Here is a 26212-nt window from a genome sequence, read left to right as displayed (position 1 = left end):
GCATGTTTCACACTTGGATGACTTTGAAAGCTCCTTAATGCTAACGGCCATACAATGGCAATTCATAATAAAGGAATTCTTCAGAGATGCGCCTTGTCCCACTGTAGCCTAGCAACTACAATACAGCTTCTTTTTATTTTTTTTGTTCTGCAGTGTTTCAGGGAAAGAAGCATCGACGCAGACGTGAAATTAGACGAGAGGAAAAAAAAACTGTGGCATGCCTGAGAAACAAGGACCGACACGTGAGAGGAGAGAGGATAGCAATAAACAAGAGAGATGTCAGAGAAAGTGACAAAAGAAGTGAGAGGCTGAGGGAGAGAGGGAATGAAAACTGATAAGAAGAAACAGAAGGCAATCACCAACTTGAAAAAACAAAACAAAAAGTCCTTGGAGACTGTCTCTCACACAGGCCGTTAGCACACTCACACCAACATAAAAGCCAAAGGGCCTATGTTAAAAAACAGTCACACACATACACACACCGAGCCCAACCATATTTGCAGACATCCCGTTGCCATGGCGATGGGTTAGAAGGAGGAGGAGGCCAACAAGGTGTTTGCGGAGTCTCCTTTCTGAGTGTTTTCCCTCACACGCTTTCTCTCACTTAGAGCAGATGCATAAGCACACAAAGCTAATCCGCCGTCTCCACCATAACTGACTTAATGTGGCCCACTTCCACCGCAGATAGACACACGCCATGAGAGAGAGGATACCAACGCTTTATGCTCACTATTCAAAACTCCCTGTTCAATATGCTTGAAGTCAGGGAATAGCATATTGGGAAGGATTGATCCTGGGCAGGAAAATGGATATTACATGATGAGGGGACATTATCAGTTGAGTCAATATGAATCATGACAGAACTGTGTTTGCAAGTGTGAGAAATACAACATTAATGGCCTCTTTTTTGGCCTTTTTAAGACTTTATAACCCCTTTATATTCATACATCAGTGTGCTATTTCACTCTGATGACGTGAGGACCGCAGTGATTAAATCCTTCGTTATTCATGCGACAGTTTATTTGGTTAAATCTCCTCGCTTTGAGCCAATTGTGGTCGAGTGATAAATGTGGGAATGACACACTGGTGTACTGACTGCTCTGCAGAAATCCCCTCTGCCCCCTTAGATGTTCTCTCAGCATTGATCAGTAAGCCCTGTGGATTGATGGTTAGTGGTGTGCAACCAGGCATGGATTCCCCCTGCTCCCCATCCACATAACAACATCGGCACTAACACTCTGAATGGTAGATAAAGCCATTTAATAGCATATACAAGTGTCCACCTACATACTGATGTAGACGTATATATATGCTTCCATGTGCAATCATGCACAGTAACACTTGTACGCTGACATTCACTGGATATATTTGAGTAGTGACAGATTATTGTTTCAGCTCTGCTCTTTAATACACTGAGAACACTCTGAAATGACTCCTGGAGTATATTAGCCCTGACCTTGTATTCACAGTGCCTTGGTTTGAAAACTCCAACTAGTAGGGATAGCACAGGAGTCCATCAGAGCGGTCTTTAAGCAGCCATGACTAAGTGGAGGCTGGCTCAGGATGGGGCCAGCTCAGGTTTTAGGAACTCTGCAGCATTTACTCTACAGAGGCTGAAATAAAACACATGTATGTCATAACCAGTCCTTTCCAAATGACACAAGAATTGTTACCAGAGAGGATGGGTGAGGGTGATTGTATTTTAAATGGAGCACGATGCTCAACTGCTAACATTTTACTATTATATAAAATAAATAAATATAAAATAAACTAACATCTTATATTACTATGATGCTGGATTGGAACTCTGTTCCCTATCCGACTCGTTTAAATGACTGTCTTACACCAAAGGTCCCCAGAGTCTACTCTGAATTTGGAAAATCTGCCTTTTCCTATCGTGCTCCTCATTCTTGGAACAACCTTCAACATTCTTTAAAGAGCAATAGTCTCCCAAAGTATACAATTCAAAACCATGATCACAAACCACTGTGTATCATTCTGTAAGTGTTATATGTGAATGTCTTTGCTTTATCATGTGTTTTATGAAATTTTCTCTATTTTTAACTTTTCTTTTGCATTTTTCGCAATGTCTTTTGTTTTTACCTTGCATTTTGTGTTTTGTTGTGTAATTGTGTTTGACTTGTGTGTCACTCGATGTCACTGTTAATGAGGAGAACCTCAGGGAATTTTCGAGTTCAAATAAACGTTATTATAATATCAAGACCACTATCAGAACTCATTTATCTAACTCTTAGCCAAGACTCCCTTTTCGGTAAGTTGCATTGTTTACAGTCCAATTAGCAAAGTGAGTGTGCTCAGATCAAAAGTGAAGCCGAATCTTCCAAACATCTGTGAAAAAAACACCACCATTTCTTGTTTCAATACATTCCCTTATGGTGCCCCTACTTATCTGATTGTGGTTAGCCTCAGTTGCACTGGTAATAGAGATGTCATTATCTGTAACTCATGCTGTATTTAGATGGCAAACCAAAAGTGGGTGTGGCTTATACCAGAAGTGTTTTTTTTTAGGTTCCTTACAACAATTATCCAAAAAGAAGAGGAAAGACATACTCAAATTACCCATGAACATTAAATCAAAGACTGTTAAGCTGTTGTGTCTTTAAAGAATCAAATTAATTTACTATTGGCATATCAATAATTATGAAACACACGTCTACCTCCTCATACTGTTATTTAATCTGTTTCTCCCTCTCACTCAGTATTTGTATTTATAACTGAGTTTTCAGACCTTTAGTCAAAATTCAAAAGAACATGTGAAGGCTTTATATCTTAAATGAATGAAAATTGACTGAGACACAGGGTAAAAGCAGTTGCCTCACCAAGCTTTGATCTGCTCACAGTAATTCCTCCAATCCTCTGTCTTTCTCCTCTTCAATGACTTTCCCTGAGTGATAAAAACAAAGTTTGAACCTAACTATGACTGTGTTTTTAAGTAGAGGAAATTAACCCATTCTAAGCACATTCTTACAGGTCCATCCATCCATCCATTATCTTGACCGCTTATCCCGTTAGGGGTCACGAGGGGCTGGAGCCTATCCCAGCTGGCTTCGGGCGGAAGGCAGGGTACACCCTGGACAGGTCGCCAACCCATCACAGGGCCATTCTTACAGGTTCTAAACTTTATTCTAATGTAAGGAGTTTTAAGTAAATCCAATATAAAAATACCCATGCCCATCTCATTATATGTGCCTTTTTCTGATACATATTCTGATTTGGGCTCATCCTGTGTAAATAGTGAGTAACACTGAGGCTTCACTCCAGGATGGAACCCACTTTTTTTGTGATTTACTTGCAATTATCAGGTCTTAAGTTTGACAAAATAACATAAAGCAGATTTGTAAAAAGTAAAACGAGAAGCAAATAATATGCATTCTAAAATACAAGGATTGTCTGTTACTTATTTGAAGGTCAGATCATTTATTTCTGATGCATTACAGGACACTGGGAAATCTAAATGCTAACTGGCTGTTGTGACATGGTGCCAGATATGTTGCTCAAGTTTTTTTTTTTTGTTTTTTTTAAGCACAGTTTTAAGTACATTTTATAAGTAAATTGTCCGATAATCAGTCTGCTGATTTGTGATTGGTTAATATCTGCACACATTTATTCAACATTTGTAGAATTTGTAGAGATTTAAGAAAGATGCTAAATTAGGACATTTCATTTATATTGCACTATTACAACTTAATGAATTAAAAGACTATCTTTTATCACTGGAACATCTCATCTACTTTTTTTTTTTTTTTTTTTTTAAACAGAGTTTTATTGTTTTTTGTTTTTCCACAAACAGAAAATAATTCAATCAAATCATACAACTTGTCTTCAAACAACATTACACATGTAAAGTAAAGCATTAAGAGTGGATAACATGAAGACATCTACATTAGAAGGAGAAGAGAAGGAAGAAGAGAAAAAATAAGTAAATAAAATAAAATACATAAAACAAAATAACATACTGCCACCGTATCATACCAAACATTCCAAGTACAGCTGCCAGACCACTCCCCCCACAGGTTGATATCATGCATATTGCCATAGTAATACGTTTTCACATATCAAGTGTACGCAAATATAATACCCGATAATAAAAAATAAAAAATTTTTTTTTTTAAAAAGTAGATGTGGTTCTACCATGCATTCTTATTTTGGCCATAACAAACATTAAAAGTATTCCATTTATATTAAGTTGTATATCCTTCATGTGAGAATACATCTCCCTAAAAAAGACAGGTTTTGCTGCCATGCACAGAGTGTTAATATGCCTCACTTTATTCACTTAACCATCCAACAGAACTGCTCTAGCTTTTAAAGGTGGACACTATGACACATGACCACCTGGGGCTGTGTTCACATTATACTGCTTTATTTTAAATGCCATCGCCATGTTTTCACTTTCAAGTCAACAGGAATTGGCCGCAGGCTGATTGTAGGGAACCAGCTTTTAAAAGAGAGTCATTTTAAAACAAAGGGGAGCACCTTCCATGTTCAATGGAGGCACAAAAACAAGTCAGTTATACAAAAAGGGGGGTGATGTGTTAGACCAACAGCTGACTGTCCAACCTGTTGCTTTTCTGAAACACCTGTAGCTCACTAAAAGCCTCAGATACCTGTATGTTCAAGATTAATAAGTGTCTGTCTTTTATAAGATAGGACAAGTGTCCTTTCTCATATAACCAAAATATGTTTTTTTAATGTATTACATCATTATTGGTGCTGTATGACTGAATCACTGAGAAATCCACATTTAACCAAAATAATCAGAACCAGACCTTGCAAAGCGTGTTTTCAACCAAATTACTGAGTGGGAGTTTCACACTGTTTTTCCATTCTTTCTGCTGATTCTTCACATCTCATTACCAGTATCCACGTTTCCCCCCACGAGGCTCAGTTTTTGTTAAGATGCTTAAAAAACACAGTTCAGTTTCCACTCTAATGTGATAATGCATCATATCCCATGAGCTTTTAGGCTATGCAGCAGATGAAGGTGACAGGGAGGCACCTTCATGCAACACAAAGTCAACGGAGAGCCATGAAGAGTGGGTGGGATTTAATTGGGCTCTTCTCTAAGGCAGGCTTTAATTGCATAATCAATTTTGATAATGATTTAATCATTAAATTTAATGTTCAAGTTTATTTGAAGAGCACCTTGTACATCTTAAAGAGCATCTGATGGGATTAGAGGAGACAATGCACATCCTTGAAACAATATTATCCATTTATCTGTTTAAATACATCATAGCTTAACTGCTGCCTCGCCTTTACTGCTGCCTCGCCAGGTACAAAAGAACAGTTCAACTTACCCAAACTGACCGACAGCAGCTTTCAGCAATATTCTGGACAAGAGAAGCTAATGATGTGACACTGCAGTGAGCGTGTCTGCCACAGATAGTTTTACTTTAAGTCATATAAAAGAGAAAGTGAGACCAGCTTCAAACTTAGAAGAAAGGACTACATCCAAGGGGTGCTGTGAATGATGAGAAGATTAAAACTGAGCACATAAAAGGATAAAACAGATGAAAGTGTCAGAAACATTTTCCTCTTTGGGCCTGAAGAAAAGTGAGAATCAGACAGACAAAAGAGCGCCAGTAGACTTACACATTAGACTCTGTTACATGATTTAGTACCCTCGATAACACGTGGGGAATTAAGTCAGAAAATGAATCTGCATCAGCATTTCACGGATGTGCGCTTTTGGGTTCACTTAAAATGGCTAAGGCATCAATTTCACTGAGAGACAGAGATTAAGAAAATGTTGAGTCTCATCTCCATTAGTCAGTGGTTCTTTTGAGGACAGCAGTGAAAGATTGATGGCCCAGCGAGAACAAACAGCTGGAACTTATGGGAGCGGTCTGTCAGGATGTGCCTTGAACTTCCAGGGATAAGAGTTGAGGCAAGAATCAGCAGGTTAAGACCAAAAAACCTGAAGTGATACACATGGCTATCATCAAGTCTACAAAGCAACATTGAGACAGAGTAGCAGACTAGGATTAGATATTAGAGGAAATATCTAATCCTGTTACATCACCTTCAATGGTAATGTTTAGTTTGATGTGAATTATAACAAATCGGCAGGCTCATGTGTAACTGGACTGTGATTTGAAATGTTCAGTTGAATGTTGATTTGTCCCACTCAATGGCTGATACAATTTATGATGACTTGGAAGCGTCACTGACTCTTGAGTAGGAGGGACTACTTTTTCAGTTGCATAAATGAACCATTTTAACTATTTAATTATTTTCTTATGAATGTTTTGCATTAGTTTGTTTATGTCTTATCGGTAGCTAGATTCAAAGTAGGATCATGTATTGTGATTGGGTGATTATGCAAATTGAAAATTGCATAAACACCCATTTATAATACAGTATTCCTTACCTAATATCATCAAGCGTTGTTTGGTGTCAAAGCAAGCTCAATGTAAAGTACCTTGGGCAGCATTGTTACAAAAACTCTAATGTCTTCAAATGTCCCTCTTGTTAGAGTGATGTCTGACTGAATTGATCGAGTAGGTGTATTACTAGTAATGAAGTAACATGAGTTCTAATACCCAATTAGCTCTGGACAGCTGGCTATGACTAATAAAAAATAACCTGTAATGCTGTTTGATTACATGACAGTAGGACCTGTGTTTGAGTGTAAAACCTAAGCACACAGCATTGATGTGTGAATCAGCAAAGGATTAAATTACAGAGTTGGTCTCAGTCATGCAAGTATGACTGTAGCTGCAGCACAGAGACATAGCGTCTAAATCGTAATGATAGAACTGTCTGGGATAACTCCATCCAATCAAAGAACACTCAGGGGACAAACATAGTTCATTGAGACTTCATTTACATTTTCCCCACAATGCTGATGATTTACGTGCTTTAGGTAAAAAGCCATCATCTTCAGGCAGTTTGTTTGACCCAGGGTGATTTAATTAATGGTGAGCACATCAGCTCCCATATGTGAAACATGCCTGGGAGTTTTCTTGTCGATGGGCATCTGCCGCCCCTGCGACAAAATATGATTCCAATCAATGCTGTAATGGCTTAGAGGCCCAGACCCTCATCAGCCTGGCAAGAGCTGCAACAGCGACGGCAGGAATGATAAAACACTGTGTGCGTTTGTGTGTGTGGGAAGTCCTGGGGAATTAATTCACTTTTATGGTTCTAAACAAATCCAGTAATCAGATGTTTCTATTACAACATCTAAACACTGTTTACCAGTGTGCTCGACAAGACGGCTTTCACATGAATAATAAAAAGTCTTTGTTGTAAGTGTATATCTAACACATGTTGGAATCCATGGAGCGAGACAATGCAATGTGTTTGCACTTTGTTCTGCGTTTAAATTATCCACAGGTCACTTAAATCATCACTCAGAACACTGCAGGACAGTTGTATGTATGAAAATGTAATATATGATGCCAAAGTGGTCCCAAGTCAATGCCTTTCTTTAATACTTGATGGTAATAACAAGCATCTCAGGCCTCAGGAACCAATCAACTATGTGGGAGTACATCTCATTGGTGGGTTCACAACCTTACACACGCAGACTGGTACGTCCTAAAATAGTTAAATCTTGTCTTCATTCTATTTATGAAGACAAACAAGACTGATGCCCACATCTAAGTGTAGGAATGCCCAAATTCTTCATGCTATTATGTTTGTAAGTAGCAGTAAACAATATCATATCATGAAATGGTTAGCTATAGGTTCCAAAATAAAGCCTGAGTATTATGGACAAGATGTGGCAGGCTCTAAATGTTCTAGTTGCCAGCCTGAATGATATCATAAATGCAAGCTTTCTAAAAGCCCCGTGGACACATTGAGAGCTCGCTTCATATGCCTGCTAATGAAAAAAAGACCAATGCCCATCTGTACAGTGCATCTGTTCCCTGAAATCTTTCAAGCTGACACAGCGAGGCCCATTGTCATTCACAGAGCTGGTTTTCTCTTGCATTTGGCAGGCAAACCGAGAGCCGTCCTCATCTCACAACTCCTAAAGATGGTGTAGAGATTTGTCTCATTTGTCTCCAGATCCAGTTTATTGAGGTAATGTGTGGAGAAATTACCTCCAAGAACAGCTACCTGGTGGCATGCAACAACCAAGCTGGAGCACATGAGGAGTTAGAGATCATGGGGCATGAAGGGGAGACAGTTCTGATCACCCGCTGTTGTAAAGATGTGGCTCTTGCCAGAGAGTGCATTTGTTGTGGAAGCAAATTAATGGGATACAGATTTTCTTTTAAAGACCTACTTTTCTTTGTTCAAGGAAACTTTTTGCAGGATGCAGTTATCAAGCGGCAACCTCTGGCCACGAGAATTGAAGCCAATGCGGAAGTAATAAAAAACTGCAGTTTCTCAAGTGTCCGCTTGAGGCTGGCTCCGGAAGTACCTGAAACCACAGGGTGTGAATTTTTCCATAACTCTGCAGTTTCTAAGATATTAAGATTATGAGTTTTCCATTATGGAGAGGAACAGCTGACTTGATTGACAGGCGGGAACACTGTAGCTGTTGGCGAGAAGGCTGGCTTCAAAACAGCACTTCAGAAACAGATGGCTGACGTCATGGATACTACGTCCATATTTATACATTCTATGAGAGTCATGAGGTAATGTATTTATTTGTAGATATGTACAATTATTAACTTCGACATAATGAGACAACTTTTCCGATTCTGATTTATCACCATAAGTTAGTTGGTAAAAGGTGACCAGACGTACCGGATTAATCTTACATGACACAGCTTGGGTGTCCCTACAAATGTCTACAAGAGTAAAGCATTGACGTTGAATCCTGTTCAAAGCCATTTTCCTTTCATGTACCTAGCAAAGCCCCGGTTGTAGACTTTCTCCGTCTCAAACAATACTTCAACAGAAAACTAGCGCCGTTTCGTTGGTCTTGCTCCATTATCAGCCATGAGCACAAAACATTACGTTAAAACGTAATTTATCAAAAGAAAAATTAACACTTCCTGCTTGCTAACTTACATCTCACTGCTAAGCTTTACCAGATGAGTTCTGAACATTGCCACTTCAAGGTGAGCGCCGGATATCCCCTAATAGCTGGAAATCTAACTTGAACACACCAAAAGTCTGTCATAACCAATCTTGGTGCTGAAAATCTCATTCTAACATGTACAGAGGGTCATGAAGAGGCAACAGTCTTAGATTAAGACTTTTTTTTTTAAATCAGTCAAAAGCTCCTTACAGTGTCTTTAATTGAGATCATGATATCTGTGGCAGAAATTCACCTAGTACTGTTAAAGGTCCCTAGTACCTCAGTGAAGTTCCAGCATTAGCTTCATTCCAGTAAGCCTATGGACAGATTTTTGTGCCACTCGTATTATTTTTACAATGGTGTGTCAACACTAAAAACATTTTTCATACACTGCAGACAAAATATTTTTTTCATAGAGATGCTTGGAGAGTCTTTGAGGATTCTGAAAACATCATTAGAACAGCAGTAAGTGTTATTAAAAGGACCCTCTGGGTTTTCCAAACACTGGCGGGTATTTATTTTTCAGAAAAATGAATGCTTAGCTCTGTGACTTGAATTTAAATTCGATCAATGAAAGGCACCTTTGTTGCTTGATTTGTGTGTTTTTCCTTAACACCAAATAGATTCACTGTTTAGAAACGCTACCTCTACACTTCAAAGCACAGGTCCTGATGAAACAGCACTGATTGTTCACAATGCTGCCTCTCTGACCTCAAGTCATTTCCATATATGTCTATCCGGATCAGCCAACAGTCACATCATAACAGGTTAAGCCCTTATTATATTTCACTGGAACAATGATTAATGATCTGATCGTTCTAATCTATAGTCCTGTCTAGAGGTGTTAATGCCTGACATGTGCTTCTCAGTGGGCATCACAGCAGCATCACCTGGCCTAATAACCCTGTCTCTTAGTAATCAGCGGGTCTCTGGCTCGACCCACTACAGATCATCTGTTTGAAGGAAGGGGTGGTTGTGTGTTGCTGTACACACACATTGCCCTAACACACACAGAGACCTGGAGATGAAGGTGTTAGATTGCCACCGCATCATCGCCAAGGTGCCACATTTTTACTGAGCTCACATGGAGAGGATGCAAATGTGAGAACTGGGCGTGTGTTTACAGGCTCAATACATCACTCATTGAGTTTCTCACAAGCATCATAATGTTGTTTAATTAAAGTTTGTCAAGTCTGTATGATTTTACTTATTCCTTGTCTACAATGTCTGATGCACTATGTTTGGGAGCACATCCATGTCACATTCTTTTGATTAAAGATTTGGCGGAGTTTCATGCACATGTCAAGTTGGTGATTTATCTGTGGCTATTAATAGAAGCTATGGTGGGGATGGGGAGGGGGGGGGTGTAATTGCATTCTCGTGATGGCTGATTGCATAATAAGATGTGTAATGTAAGTCGATGGCGGCAAAGTAAGTCATATTCTGCGTAACTTTATTTAAGGCAGGGCATTCGGTCACTTCACAGACCCAACAGTCATCCATCCATCCATCCATCCTGTTCATGGTCGAGGGGGGCTGGAGCCTATCCCAGCTGACCTTGGGCGGAAGGCTAGGGTAAACCCTGGACAGGCTGCAAACCTATCACAGGGCAAACAGGGAGAGACAGACAGCCATTCACACACACACACACACACACACACACACACACACACACACACACACACACACACACACACACACACACACACACACACACACACACACACACACACACACACACACACACACACACGGGTAATTTAGAGTGACCAATTAACCTGGTGAGCATGTTTTCAGACTGTGGGAGGAAGCCGGAGTACTCAGAGAGAACCAGCGCATGCACGGGGAGAACACGCAAACTCCACACACTACCACTGTGGAGCCCCCCCAACAATCAATGATGCTCATTTTCTATGTGATACCAAAGACCTTCTGTAAACGTCTTTGTGTCCTCAAGTGCATTGTGGGTCAGTCTGGAATGTCAAAAGTCAGACTGACACTTCTTGTTTACTTGAGGACCCACTTCAACAAAGTATCTCTTGGTTATCTTGGAAATATAGACTCTAATTTGGTTAAGCCCGCTTGTCTGCTTCCATTATTTTTTTTCCAAGTGAACCTGCTGCAACTGCTCTACTTTCTCCCACAACTGTCTGTACATGAAATATTTTATGAACAGCAGAACCCCCCACCCACATCTTTGTTACAGCTGTCACATATTCCACCAGAACAATTTTGGATTCTGAATGAAAAGCTTCATAAAAGACTCTTATTTAGTCTTGTTTGAGTGTAAAAAAAAAAATCTACTTTGGTTTACAAAGTGTTGCCAAATAGCAGTCTGGTGTGTTTGCTTATGTGTGTGAGTTCCTGTGTTTGTGACAAAGCAAAACAAGAAGACTATCCAGCCCTCACACAAGAAGAAAAAAAAGGTTTATTGGCAAGTAAGTTTTTCACAAGGAAGGATTTTTTTATTCTCCAGCATAGCAAGAAAAATAGAGCAAAATGAGACACTATAAAATATAAACTGCAAAAGTCAAGTAACAGAAAAAAAAATAGAACTATTCTAAATTGGAAATGAAAGTTATAAAATATATCACGTAGATGCTTCAAAACAAGTTTGTGGAGGTATTTTTAACTTCAGGTCTCTGCGAATAATGTACCAAGGAATGTGTAAAGGTTAACTGTATTGGGCATACAGAATATGTTTAACATACAAACATAATAGTCAAATAGATGTAACACAGTGCTCAGTTGCATTACAACATGACTGCCTGTGCAACAAACATGTTGCAGAACTCATAGGATGTACTGTACAGGCTGATTCATTTTATGAGCTGTCTGACTGATGCAATCCATGGCTGTTAATCAGTCGACAGTAATTAGGATTTCACGATGATGATAATGATGATTATGGTACTGAAGGTGTTGTTATTGGTGATGATGTTAAGAAATAATAGCCATTACAGTACAATCATTTCCCTCCAAGGTGACTTCTAGTAAAGTAACTTATAAACACACAAGGTACTCCAACACTTTCTCTACCAAACGCAAAGAATCAAGCCAATCCATTCCCAACTAGTTACAACACTGAATAGCAAGGCCAGCATGATACCAAACCTTCAATATTTCCCAGCGAGACAATAAAAAAAGCTGATCACAATTGTCATACCTCAAACTGGTAATATTAATACGGAAAACCGATGTGCTGATGTATTTTTCTTTCCCAACTCCCTTTATGGAACCAAGACTTAAATATTGGCAAATCCATGTGGGCTTAAACAGGAATAGATGTGATTTTTATGGTGGCTATGGAGGACATCCTCTAGTCCATACACTGGCAGTTTGACCCCTTGCATCATGCAAACCAATGACTAGGGCTGTTTTCAAAACCGCCTGCTATATACTACCTATGAATGTAGTATGCTGCACATAATGCATACTGCATTCTGCGTTTGAATTTAGTATGTAGTATGACTGTTCTGTTGGATCTGATCTGCAGTATGCTGGTCCAGGCATCGCTGGATTTCCGGTTTCGGCAAGCGGAAGTAGACAACGGCCAAGCTGATAGCGAAACTGCTTCCTTAGCATCCAATTATGATTTAAAAAGTTAAAAAGTGGTTTAAATGGAATTTAATAATTTTCCCAGCACCAAAAAACTGAGTGCTCGCCATCATATACAGAAAAGTAGAAGAAGTGGAACTTTAATGCTGTGCATTGTGGGAAACAGTACGCGAGAGAGACTGCTCTGCTGCATACTGAGAATTTTTCCTGATTCAGTATGACATCTGGGTAGTTTTGGCATACTGCAGATTTTGTTCTTGTTCACATACTAAATACTACATACTGAGTTTTGACCAAATCAGTACATACTGCTTGTATGGTAGACACTGAACCTCATATGGCTCCTAAAGATATGTCCACTAGTGTGTGCATGTGATTGAAACTGTGCTAATAAGTGGTTTGACACATTGCATTGAAGACTCATCCATCAGTGTATGAATGTGTGGGATAGTCGTGTGAGTGGTTAAATTTACTTTAAATTTCTTTCATTTGGACTGTATGGTTGTGATATGATCCTTGTCATTCGGCTCAGCAGACTTAAAACATCCTTAACTTGTTAATACATGCTGATTTTCATAAGCGGCTTAAGTTTGAGAGCTGACTATTGATGGTATCAGATCAGTGCATTCACTGGTGTGCTCACGGATATCTAACACCACGTTTTAAGCAGCGTTGGAGCATTTCTAAGGAGCAAAAATCTACAGACAATATCTTTTTCTCTATTTCTACGTATGTATAAGGTGATGACCACGTCACTTTCAGGTTAAAGGCTGGCCACTCATCAAATGACTTTAAGATTTAGGGCCAACTCTTCTACCCCCAATGACCCCCAACCAGAAAATCTATATATTTTGGACCTGTACAATATGTATAATTTATATTGTATATGTTTGATGTTTATGATAAGTATATCTATAATTACCTCTGATAGAATACTCGCAATAACCAATTAGAGGATGACACTAATTGCAAACCAGATGTTGCATACTTTTAAACCTCACAAATATGGCAGCGAATGTAAACACAACTGTGCTAAGCCGAGTAAAATGATGAAAAAGAAGACCAGCTTGTGGAATTATTCAGCCATATTCTTGTTCTCACTTTTGATATTTTGCTGTAAAACAGAATACACCTCAGGGAAGCCATGGACCGATCCCCCTCCATGTTTTTTGGTCTTCTGAAGTCATGGTTTAATCACAGGAGTTTTGGTGAGATCTTGTGTCTGTGAAATTGTGACCAAAAACATATGTGGTTCACCAGTGTGAATGTCCAGAGGATTGTATTGTTAAAAATCAGTCTGAACTGTCCTGAAGTGTGTGGTCTACATGGTTTTAAAACAAATTAATATCTTAAAGTCTTCTAGTGTCCTAAGTCGCTGCTTAATACCTGTTTTTTTTGCCTTAAAGTGTGAAAGTCTTGCAGCAATCTTAAAATGCTATACAGTCAAATTGCAATGCACAAAATTAAGAATTTCTCTTTCATCTTCATACACAGGGATACTTTTCTGGTATGTGTTGCATTATGCAATAGTGATAACAGAACTTAATTTGTTTTTGAAGAAATCTGACAAATTTTGAATGCATAATATGTGAATATGCTCTACAAAGAGAGTGCATCAGTGACACTGAATGACTCCAAAATGTGGCCAAATTTATAAATAATTCCAAGCTAAAGCAAACGTGTCGATGCATAGTGGCTTTGAACGTCACCGCAGCAGGGCGGATCATGTCTTGCTAGATAAAACACTCAACACTGGTTATTTTTGGAACAGGTCAGTGCATCACATTGTGCCTCAGCTAAGTGATGAGACCGCAGTGCCCGTCGTTCTCATTTGCAAGGCTAGTCACAAACCAGTGCTTCAGACAGCCGTCAGAAGGTCTCTAGTGCATCGACTGACTTTTTAATGTTGGGTTTTTGAAGGCACATGGAGACAGAGACACCAGAAAGACTTGTTAGAGAATACATTAATTCTGCTGGAGGCAGATGGATGGTTTGTTTGTGTGGTTTAGGTTCTTTTGGTGCTGTCAAAGCTGCACCCTTGCAGTGCATGGTGCAGGAACCAGGCAGAGAGGGAGACGTTCAGAGGGAATTTACAGCAGTGAATTCAAATTGACTTCTTTTTAAAGATGTCCTGAGCAACATTCAACTTTTCTTGTGCTTATACTGCAGAAAAGCTCACTGAGTAAACAAGCAGGAGGAGAGACTCAGAGGAGAGAATGTGTGCATATACCTTTGTGGATGTGGGTGGATACAAGAGAGAGTTAGACAGTTTGCACAGAGTAAATTGGGAGGATGAAAAGAGTCTGGAGAGACAAGAAATAGAAAAGGTCCTCCTGCCAGGCCCTTTACAGACCAGAAAGTCAGGTTTTCGTGACAGTATTTTGGATATTGGCTGAGCTGAGTCTTGGCTTGAAAATATAGAGCTTAATCTAAGGCTTATTTTTTAATTCAACAGAGTTGGAGAAATCAAGTTATTGGCATGGTTCTGTGGGTTCTCCTACAGAAATTTCAAACCATTTATTTTCTTAATTCTCATATATTTTATGAACCATAAATTAATGCCAGATGCATCGTTATTTATGTAAAATAAAATAAAAAATGATTCAATTGTGTATCAATTGCGAATGAATTGCATTGTCTACATTCTAAGATTTGTTCTGCAATCATTAACACTCTCTTTATCCCTTAGTTGGTAAATGTAACTCATAAATAAATAAGACACGAGAAAGAAGTTTACTGCTTCACTGCAGCTGCTTCACTCTGACTGTGAAAGGAATTATGGTGACCTTTAGTTTTTAGCCTAACACCAGGCGCAGCAAGCAGACCCTGATCAGAAGAACTGAGGGGTCTACTTGGGATGTACGTATGGAGCAGATCAGAGATATATGACGGTGCTTGGTCAAGGGCTAAAAACTAAAGTTGACCGTGCCTTTGAGTTTGTGGTTCCAACTCTGTGGAAAAATCTTCCAGCCCAAATGCGCTGTGCTGTTTCCACTGAAGCTTTTGAAAAGCAGCAAAAGACACATTTGTTTGTTATGGCCATCTGATTTAATCTTGGTTTATTTTGTCTGCTATAATTATTATTTGATTTATTCCACATGTAATTGTCTTGTCCTATATTGATACCATGAAGCACTTTGTGACTATGCTCTGTGAAAGGTCCTACACTAAATAAAGTTTACTTACTTACTTAATTATGAATTACTAGATAAATAACTACAAGTGTTGATTATTTTATAAAGTTGTTTCTTGCAGTCCCAAACCTGATGGACTCTCCCCCCCTTGCTGCCTTGATGACAATAGTTTCTGCTGCAAACAGTTTTTATCTCTCTTATCTCTCTAAATGATCATATGCGTTTATCTTTAATACTTCCTGCAAAATAATGAGTCTCACAGCAGGTCAAAGAGGTTTTATCATTTGAGTTTACCCAACAAACACTTTAACGGTGAAATTAATTGAATAATATGTCAGGGTAGACTCTACTCCCCAAGAAGCCTAGAAAGAGAGATAGAAGAGGGGCATGCACAGACATGCAAAAGAAAAACTGATCATTTGCTCTTGAAACTCTGTGCTGTAATTGAAGTACAAGAAGCACACTATAGTCTGTGTGTAACAGTGAAAAGAGTCTCTAGAGTGACAGCTCTGTGACAGATGGGTCATGTAGGTTCAGGGTGTTTTTTATGGATCAATGCATTATATTTTCATGACTGGCCAAAATGATTGTTTGGGTCATTACAGTACTTTTTGAATTTTGATGGGGATACATCACTTCCATCCCTACCCAATTATATGCCGCTGAACTAACTCAGTGTCTAAATACAACAACATACTTAGTTAACCATTCTCTTTGGGGTGCCATGCAAATTACTTTTACTTCTTAGTAATTCATTTCAGTGAATTTAGATGATGAAAAAAGATGCTGGATCCCAAACAGCAGCTAAATCCTGGTTTATAGATGAGTTAATGTTGAACAAACAGTGCCTGTTTCTGTCCTTGGTAGCCATTCAATTTGTTACCTGTATATTTCAAAACTGCTGTTAGCCCTGCAGGCTATACAAAGCACATCAAGTCTTGAGAACTGTTGTCACTGTTTTCATACGAAATTCAATTAAAAAGGTTCACTATTTGATGACATTTTTTTTTTCTTTTGAACTATTGGTTTAGATCAGTCTATAAAAGAAATAAATCTCAAATCGAGCAATGATGACTTCACAAGATACAGTCTCCCCTTTGACCTCCCCCCCATGCTACAGCCTGAGGGAGCACAGTAAACCATACCAGAGGTCATGAATATCTGTCACTGATCTTAGTATCTTCATTTACACTACTCTATAACCTCTGTGGAGGCAATGCAAAATGTTGATCAGAAGCAGAATCCATGCTGAGGGCCTGATTCACTGCAGAATTGCCCAGCTTCAGCGTCCGCTTAAGGTGTGCAAATGAGCCAAAAAGACACCATCAAATTCACAATGCATGCGCAAAGGGTTAAATGCTCCTTAAACTACGCCGAAGAGCAAATAGCATCTTTGTGTGCTGGTTTTTTTTTGCATATATTTAAATTACACATTCATTCGGAGCAAAAAAGGCCCAGTTACAGAAAAATATTTACCATCTACTCAGAGCTGGTGTTAACTGTGGATTACCTAAAAATAACATATGTGTACATAGAGTCTGTTGATATTACTATCATCATAATAATGAGGAGTTAAATCAGTCTGGGGCTGTCTTAGGCTCAACCCTGCACTTACGGGAAGTCCCATTATGCACGATGGATATTTTTTAAATGTTTTATTATTATAATGGTATTTATTAGATGAGCTGCTTTTTGCTAGTTCACTTCAGGTAGTAATCTGGTTGTTACCTGTGAAATGTGTGTCACATCTGTAATGAATTGACTCTTACATAAATGGTAACTTTCTCTCTCCATTCAGCTCATCATATATGTGGATATAATTCAATGCTGTCAGGATGAGAGTGCACAGTGCAGCTCTGCGCAGGACAAACTGGAGATATGGCAGCTGATTTCAGTCACAATTAAGTGCAAAACTGGAGCAAATTGCACAGAGCATATCTTAAAAAGCACTTAAATCTGTTGTGCAAATTACACCTTCAAATAAAGCTGATGGCAGGGGAAAATAGCGCGCAATTCTAGGCGCTATCGACAGTCGCAATAAACTCTTAGTGAATGTGCCCCTGAGTTGGGAGTTCAAAATATGGAAATACATCAGATATGAAAACCAAGGTTGTGCAGTGATAGATTGAAAGTCTCATACAGAGTCAGGACTACACTTTGAAATCTCAGACAGGTATCAGAGTGTGGATGAGGTTAACACCAAAAACTAGGGCGGAAAACCACTTTCAAAGAAATCATAGCTCATTTTGTATCATTTTAGTTTAGAGTAGAGTTGAATGTAATTATGGACATTCTGAAGCGCTAGACCAGAAGGCAAAAAGTTGAACATTGAGTAATAAATCTCAATGTCAGGTACTTTAGAAAAGGCAAGCTGTTTTTCACAGCAGCAGTATTAAAACATCTGCACAGCATGACCAAATGTTTTTGTTATTAGCTTGGCATTCATTTAAAACACAATCTAATATGTCCTTAAGTGTCACATACTAAAACAAATAAAGCTACTGTGGCATAAAATGATAATGAGAGTAAAAATAAAACCAACTTATGCTTTTAAAGTTTAACCCAAAAGGCAACCAGACCTGGTTGAAGTTCTTGAAAACATTTTGCCTGTCATCTCAAAGGTGTCAGTTCTGAGATGAATGCACTTCAACTTGTGGAAAAATACACAGACTACAGAGATGTCCCAACTGAGCAGACAGTTTACGCTCCTCACATAATGCAAATCCAAAGCACATAAACACAGAAAACACATGAGGGTGGATGTGACTTATGGTGCTTTTGCATTCTAGAAATTACCATTTGTAGCCCTTCAGCATGAGCTTCATTTTTTGGGACCGTAGGTTGCAACTTGAACTAAGCAATAAATCTTGTTAACTTCAACTGGAGGGAAAAAAAATATATCATCCCTAATCAGCTCCAACCAAGTGCCCCTATAGGACTGGAGCATGCTCGTTTCCATGTGTTTCCTGTGTTTGTGTCTTTTTGGATTTGCATCGTTAATGTATTTACAGTGCATTTTCTGTTGATGCAGCTGTTCAGGATTTTGGCAGCACAAATGTGTCAATTCATAGTGGTTCCATTGTTGCATTTGTTTTGGACTTTTGCAAATGTGCTTTATTTCTGAATTTGCAGCACATTTCTCCTAGTGAAGATTACTGAGGCAGAATGGTCAACCTTATTAGCTGCTTAAAGAAATCTTTTAGATGGGGACAGATTTCTTCAAAAACCTTAACCCAGTCCAGGTCCCTTTTGGATTTAACTTTGAATTAATATCACCATGATGACTGAGAACCTATCTTGGAGAACAATCAATGATCTAGCTTTTCATCTCTCCATCAAACAATGCTGTTGAACCCAAGCGGCAACCTCTGGTCTTAAAATATGAAGCCCATGCAGAAATGCTAAAGGCTGCAGTTCATTGAGCGTCCACTTGAGGCTGGCTGCAGAAATAGGGTAAACCACATACACACCCATTCAAAAAAGACAATCTTTGCAGCAATAATAAACATGTTTACAGTCTGGTTCAAACAACAGTTTAGGTCTGAGTATTTAATTTCTCTATAGGCACACACTGTATGGAAGGTAAAGTTTTTATAACTCAGTATTTTCAAAGATATTAAACTTACGACATTTGCCTAAATAAAGACGTAGCTGACTTGATTGACAGGCGGGCACCTGGCAGCAATCAGTGAAATGGCTAAAGGCCAGCCGCTTTACTGCACACTAGCTCAGACGAAATTTGGTTGTGTTCAGCATTTCCAGTATGGCACCAACTAACTATTACCTTCAAAACAGCACTCAAAATACAAAATCTTTAAGCTTCTCTAATTAACATGCATTTAAATGTTTCTTAATACTAGATGTTTATTTTGTAATTATTAAGATATGGTTTAAGCTGCACTTGAATAATACCATGCAACATGCGAACATGTAGAATCATGTTTAATTGCTCTTGCACATTTGGTACGAATATAAGTGTTAACATTTAATTTGTTAGCATGCAATATGCTGGGGGCGTCAATCACTGCCACTTTGCCACTTTCAGTCAATTGGTGCAGGAAATCAGACTATTGGTTTATGGATTTTTCAGTAAGGAAAAGTAGCAAACAGCTGCAGTGGATTAACAAATTTGATTACTCATGACATTTATGACCAGCAAGTTGTAAAGACTAGTTAAGTATTTGCATGTCCAGGTGAAACTACGTTATTTGTTTATTGATGAGTGACTTAATTAGCCCCATTGCAGTTATGCTGCATTGAAGTAAACATCAATACTATCTCAATTCTCCCAAGAAAAGAAGTCAATATACTTTACAGGGCTGTAAAAAATCATTACAGTCATTATCCGACTCTCATGTGTGATGATAAAGGAAATGATCCGGATTTGGCATCATACTGTGTGAATGGGCTCTCAGTAATGCAGTGAGGAGCCCCTGAGAGAACCAGTTGCAAGGATCAAACTGAAGGCAAGATAAGCTGCACTGTTGCGGCATCCCTCCACCCACACACTCACCCTGCTCATTCACACACACACACACACACGCACATGCACGCGCGCGCGCGCACACGCACGCACACACACACGTTCGTACCACAGTCATCCCTGCTGGAGGATGCGTGTGTGCTGAAAATGTGCTGTTTGTGTGTTTCCACTTATTGTCTCCATCATTCATTCCTCTCCTTGTCATCCCCCCACCAATCTTTTCCTTCATTCTCTCAATCCCTCCCACTTTGTTTTGATCTCTTTCTTCTTTTCTGTCCCACTCGCTGTCCGTCACCCAAAAACATGCACATGCACCCATCCATCCACCCACACACGCAGTTGGCACGGGCGAGCCCCCGACAAACAGCACCATTTGGCATGGGGTTATGTAAAGAAATACAAAAATTGGTGCGGATCCACTGCCTATTGGTGTTTCCATGGCAACAAAGGCAGCAAGGCCCTGGGATGTGGTGTCAGACAATAACAGATATTTAAACCTAAACTAAGAAATTAGCTTTGTGCAGGGATGGTGAGATTGGGTCAACTAAAAAGGCAGAGTAGACTCTGTACCTTTCTTACAACTCTTTTGCTATTACTTTTTAACCTAGCATTAATAAAGACGATTTACATACATTTCCCTTCAGTACTGGTAAGGACACATAGGATGAAGTATGATGGGGGTGGTGTAGGGTCCTCCCCCAGGACATTTTGAGGATCAAAAACTTAATTTTCTGTATTGAGGTATATTTTTAAGTAAAATTTGACAGACAGGCAGACAGACAGACAGACAGACAGACAGACAGACAGACAGACAGACACACATAAAGACAGATAGACAGACAGACAGACAGACAGACAGACAGATAGATAGATAGATAGATAGATAGATAGATAGATAGATAGATAGATAGATAGATAGATAGATAGATAGATAGATAGATAGATAGATAGATAGATAGATAGATAGATAGATAGATAGATAGATAGATAGATAGATAGATAGAGATAGAGAGAGAGACAGACAGACAGACAGACAGACAGACAGACAGACCTCATCAGTCTTATCACTATCATCGCTCTCTTATTCTCCTCTATCCCTCTTTCCAACCCCAACTCAGTCCAGGCAGATGGCTGTCTAACATGAGTCTGGTTCTTCTCGAGGTTTCTGCTTATTTAAAGGAAGTTTTTCCTTGCCGCTGTAACTAGCTTAACACTGCAAAGTGCAATGCTCATAGTGGATTAAGTTGCGATAAGATCGAGTCCTGCCAGTAAGAGGGGACTGGATCTTATCCTGTCTTGATGTTGGGTCTCTGTTAATTTTTCAACATAGTATAGTCTAGACCTGCTATGTTTGTAAAAGCGTTTTCAGATCATGTATTTTATGATTTGGTGCTCTACAAATAAAGATTGATTGATTGACTGAACTACCACCAGCCCAGTGCTTAACACCACATTTTCTGCTCTGTTTTCATTTTGGTAGTTTTGATGGAAATAAAAGGAAAACATTTTTCACTTTGACAATATTATTTTTATGATGTAGCATTTTCCAACTCTTTATTACAATTATGGTGTGAACAGAGACCAATATTAAAAACCCATGACTTTAATCAAATGTAAATTATCTTGTTTTATCTTGTTGTGTTCTGGATCTAAAGTACATTTTCAGAAAAAGTATTCTTGTAGGGCCTGTTGCTGTAGTGGGACATTCAAGAGGCTTAAGTAGAACTGACTCTGTGGAATCTCAAGTCCGACTCTCAAAGAAAAATGAGCATGACTTCTTTCAGCAAATTCCACAAAATGACGTTTGCAGTGAAATTCCAAAAGCTCCCTTGAAGCATCTATGATTGAAGTCAGAAAAAAATGAGGAAGATGAATGATTTTGTTATGCAGCCTACACATAAAGGCTGTGTAAAGAGTAGTATGTTTCTTTTGAAGTGGGGTTGTATAAGGTACTTGAGGAGATCCCAGTCAGTTCAGCCCTTTTGTTGAGAAACCACGCTGAGATTTTACACAGATGCTAGGCTAATAAACCCCTGTAGACAGGCCTAATTCTATTACATGATTTAGCATATTTTAAGAAAGTTAGACCCCTTTGGCTATCATCACATTTAGTTTGGAAACAATGATAATTCTTCATTAACCATGTTAAAACATACATACGGGTTGAATGACCAACTGTGATAGAAACTATGATAATCCATGTATAAGTAGATGCACAGAGATGGCTAGTTTGAGCAAGACTGGATTTATTTTGCTGAGTCAGCATTTCAAGGTTCGATCTCCAGACATATTTGGAGCTTGTAGAGAGTGTGCTCATGATTCATGGGCCAAATTCTCATGGTATAGGATTTGATTTGAATTACTTAACATTATGACTGATGTGATCCTGCAATAAAAACATCTATAGAAGGTATCAGTTCTACTATATAAGCCACTGTCAGGCAATGTGTCAGTCTTTCTGAGTTTATTTAGAGTTAAGTGTGCTGTTTTCGCCTACTGTAAGAGAACAAACCCTTTTGCTTTGTTTTTCAAACTTCTCCAGGGATTTGTGGGGTTGTTTTCTTATCCCAATAGGCATTTTTCTGAGGTATTTTGACAATTAAAATCAAAATCCGACACATGAGTAACTACTGGCCCTTTGAATGGGCAACATACAGAATAGGCAACAAACAAAAAAACAAAGAATCGAGCCAGAAAGCTTCAGGTGGTGTTGGTTGGTATGCCACATACCAGCCACTGCCTCTGCTGGCTCATCTCCATCATCTGTGTCCTTGTCTGAGAGGAACAGGGTAATATTATGATGAGCGATGAAAAGCTGTCTTCATTATTGAGGCTAACCTACAGCAGCAGACACTCCAGATTAAGCCACATTGTTAAGTCAGATCATTTTTCATGGGTGTCCATGACGTGAGGTTTAGGGTGTACAGTAAATTGAAAAACCAAAATCTGCTTTGTTTCTTTCCAGTTAAACCATTTGGTAAATCTAAACAGGTTACAAATGAGGAAGATGGATTCACCACCACCATCTGCTGCTTACCCTCTTTGTGGTATTTACTGCTCATATCCAGGAGTTACAATAAAAAGTGAATATAGTACAGATAAGCTTGCGATTGCCTTAAAACAATGAGGTCTCTACAGGCAGTTTTTCTCTTCATAGTTAAGTTTTACCTCCTTATTGTGTGTCTTGTCCACAGAAAAACTCCTCATACTGCATGGACACACCTATACTGCAGAAAAAGTGCAGTTCTTCTCTCAGACACGGCCCTACACAACAGCACAAGGCGGGGAGGGCAATGTGCCAGAGCACACAACAGTTTATCATCCAGTGACTCGTGTCTATCAGAGGCGTTAAGGTGTGTCAGCAAACTGCTGGTGGAGGTAAAGGGAAAAAGCATTGCAGCAGGAGCAGCTTATTGGGGTATAACTTTGAAGAAACGGGCCCGAGCAGAGCTTTCAAGTAGCAAAGAGCTTGTTCTGTTTCAATGCGCGAGTCATTTGGTTTTAATGCTTTACCTGTGGCTCAAAGACTGAGCTCCTGCTTTGGCTTGGGCTGCAGTGCAACCTATTGACAGCCAGAGAGAGAGAGAGAGAGAAAAAGAAGAGATGAGGAAGAGAGAGGCAGAAAATAGGGCTGGAGACAGTGTGTTGGAGAGTGGTAGACAAGGAGAGAGAGAGAGAGAAAAAGAAGAGATGAGGAAGAGAGAGGGAGAGAGAGAGAGAGAGAGAGAGAGAGAGAGAGAGAGAGAGAGAGAGAGAGAGAGAGAGAGAGAGAGAGACAGAAAGAGACAGAGAGAGGCAAAAGAAGAGAGGGCTTTCTTCTTTTGTTTTCCTTTTGGGCTCCGTTCAAGTTGCCCCGCTGGGAGAGAAGCCTGCTCTGAAGAGGCGACTTTTCAGAACCTCACTGGCATCCCGCATGTTTGTACTCGTGTGTGTTTGTGTGTGTGTGTGTTTTGTATGTCATAAAGAGCGGGGTTGATGGAGTCAGTTGGACACTGATTGGAGTCAAAGCGATTATCCCAGTGGAGAGCTTGCGCACTGACAGTTGCTCCCACCGAACACAAACACATACACGTGCCACCAACACACACAAGGCCCACTGACACCAGAGGCTGATTCATCTACAGCTTGCGGGCCGTCTTCTCCCACTGTAGAGCGCCATACTGACCAGTGACCTGATGTAACAAGCCAGGCCACCATCTGTGTGTTCCCCAAAGCTGCAGAACTTTATCCTCAACAACCATCCAAAGAAGCACCCTGCCACAGCTTTCAACTATGTCAGCTGCTGAAACAATGATCCATGACAAATTACGCTCATCACAGTTAAGCTGTCAACGATTTTTGACCAGTATGTAACAGTTTTATAGAGATAGCTTGCAAATGTGCCAGTATTTGGTGCCTACTGAGCTACAGTATAATATCACGCCTCCGTGAGCTGTGCAAATTAACATGCGTGCCTGCAAACCGTGAAATCTGACTTCTGCAAACATGATTTGGTACCGTTTTGAGACAAACAGACTTGAATCAACATGTTCCATGTCTTCAAAAACCACTTCATCATCTGCAAACATTCACAGTCCAATAACCTTTCAAGAGCTGCAGCCCTCTCTTACTCACTTTTATATGTTTAACTTCAGGGCTCTTCCACAGAGTGAATTAATTCCTGCTTGTCATAGTTATTATGGATCTTTCTATAATACAAACTAGCAATTCATATGAAATGCTGCAGGTTACAAACATCTAAAGCTACATGTCAAGATACAGAGGGATGATGGGCTGAAGGATCCACTCAGGCAGCACTTGCTTCCCCATGTATTTGTGGCTGATGGCTGTTTTTATCGTGTGTGAGCTTCAGTGTTTGAGCGTCCATTACTGAAGCTGAGTCCATTGTCCCAGATTCCCAATGCAATTTTAAGATAATGCTCAGAATGCTTCTTTAATCTCTGCATCATTTAAAAAGCTGGGTCCTATGTGTGAAAGTTTACAACAGTTTGTTCATTTCAGGCTTCTGGGTCTGCTTAATTCAGGCTGCATGTTCCCAGCATGCTTCATCACACAGATCAGCTTACATGTAGCAAAGCCTTCAGCAAGACAAACTTGACACACATACACAAAAACATCATGCATATCAGCCTCAGGAAACACATTATGTAAGCAAGCTGTTTGTGCAATCAAATTTCAACTGCCACTCAAGAGTCATTCATGTTGCTAGAAAGTAAATGTGACAGCATTGATTTCAATGATCAAACCACTGTATCCAGCTTACTCATGTTTTGTTTGGATTTCTCATGAGGCTGCTGAGTGGGACAAGCCTAACAGAGCAGGTGTCTCACAAGACAATTTATCCCTTAGTGGTTACCTGCAGGGCCAAAAATGAAATACTGCATCTGGCCACTAGAGGGCACAAAAGCGAGTCACTTCCAATAAGCCTCATGTTAAAAAGTCAAACGTAACTTTGAAATGTCTTTATTGACTGGCACAAAGTAATTTGGCCTCAACAGCTGATTTGACAACCTGAGCCCTGAAGATCATACAAAACCTTAAACTCATGCATATTATTTATATCTGATTTAAAAGGCGGGTGTGTGGTGCTACCCTTCTACCAGGTGTCAAGTTCACTGACTTTTAGCTCAGCTGTCGGGGCTTTTAACAGATTTTTTTACATCAATTATTCAACAGATAACATGGCTCAGAGTCTTTACTCTAGCTTTCTCTGAGTGAAATTCTGGCATTATTTTTTGATGTGCTAGCTCCAACTGGCAGATATCAGTGTTTGCACACTGTCTTGTAAGCCAACTCGGTGTTTCTCATACAAGATTAATTCGTGGCAGCCCGTGCAGAGGAGTCAGGATTGTTGTTGACCTTTCCCTGCAGTTAGTGTAGATGAGATGTGTGTGAGAGAGTATGTGTGTGTGTGTTATTTTACATGAACTGATCTGTTATTCACCTGCTAGTAAGCGAGCAGCAAGTCCCTAAGTTCCTTACACCGTCGGTCAGCCACTGTCACACGAAGAATCTCATTCTAGAGTACACATG

The 26212-nt window shown here is 39.5% G+C and overlaps 1 protein-coding gene across 1 annotated transcript in view; it reads right to left on the bottom strand.

Moving 5' to 3' along the window:
• The window catches only part of dlgap2a (discs, large (Drosophila) homolog-associated protein 2a), a 421050-nt gene that overhangs the window by 140842 nt on the left and 253996 nt on the right, over positions 1-26212 (bottom strand).

Source organism: Notolabrus celidotus, chromosome 22 (assembly GCF_009762535.1).
Source record: "Notolabrus celidotus isolate fNotCel1 chromosome 22, fNotCel1.pri, whole genome shotgun sequence".
Taxonomy (NCBI): Eukaryota; Metazoa; Chordata; class Actinopteri; order Labriformes; family Labridae; genus Notolabrus; species Notolabrus celidotus.
The sequence above is the reverse complement of the archived record's forward strand: the minus strand, read 5'-3'. Positions and strand labels throughout refer to the sequence as shown.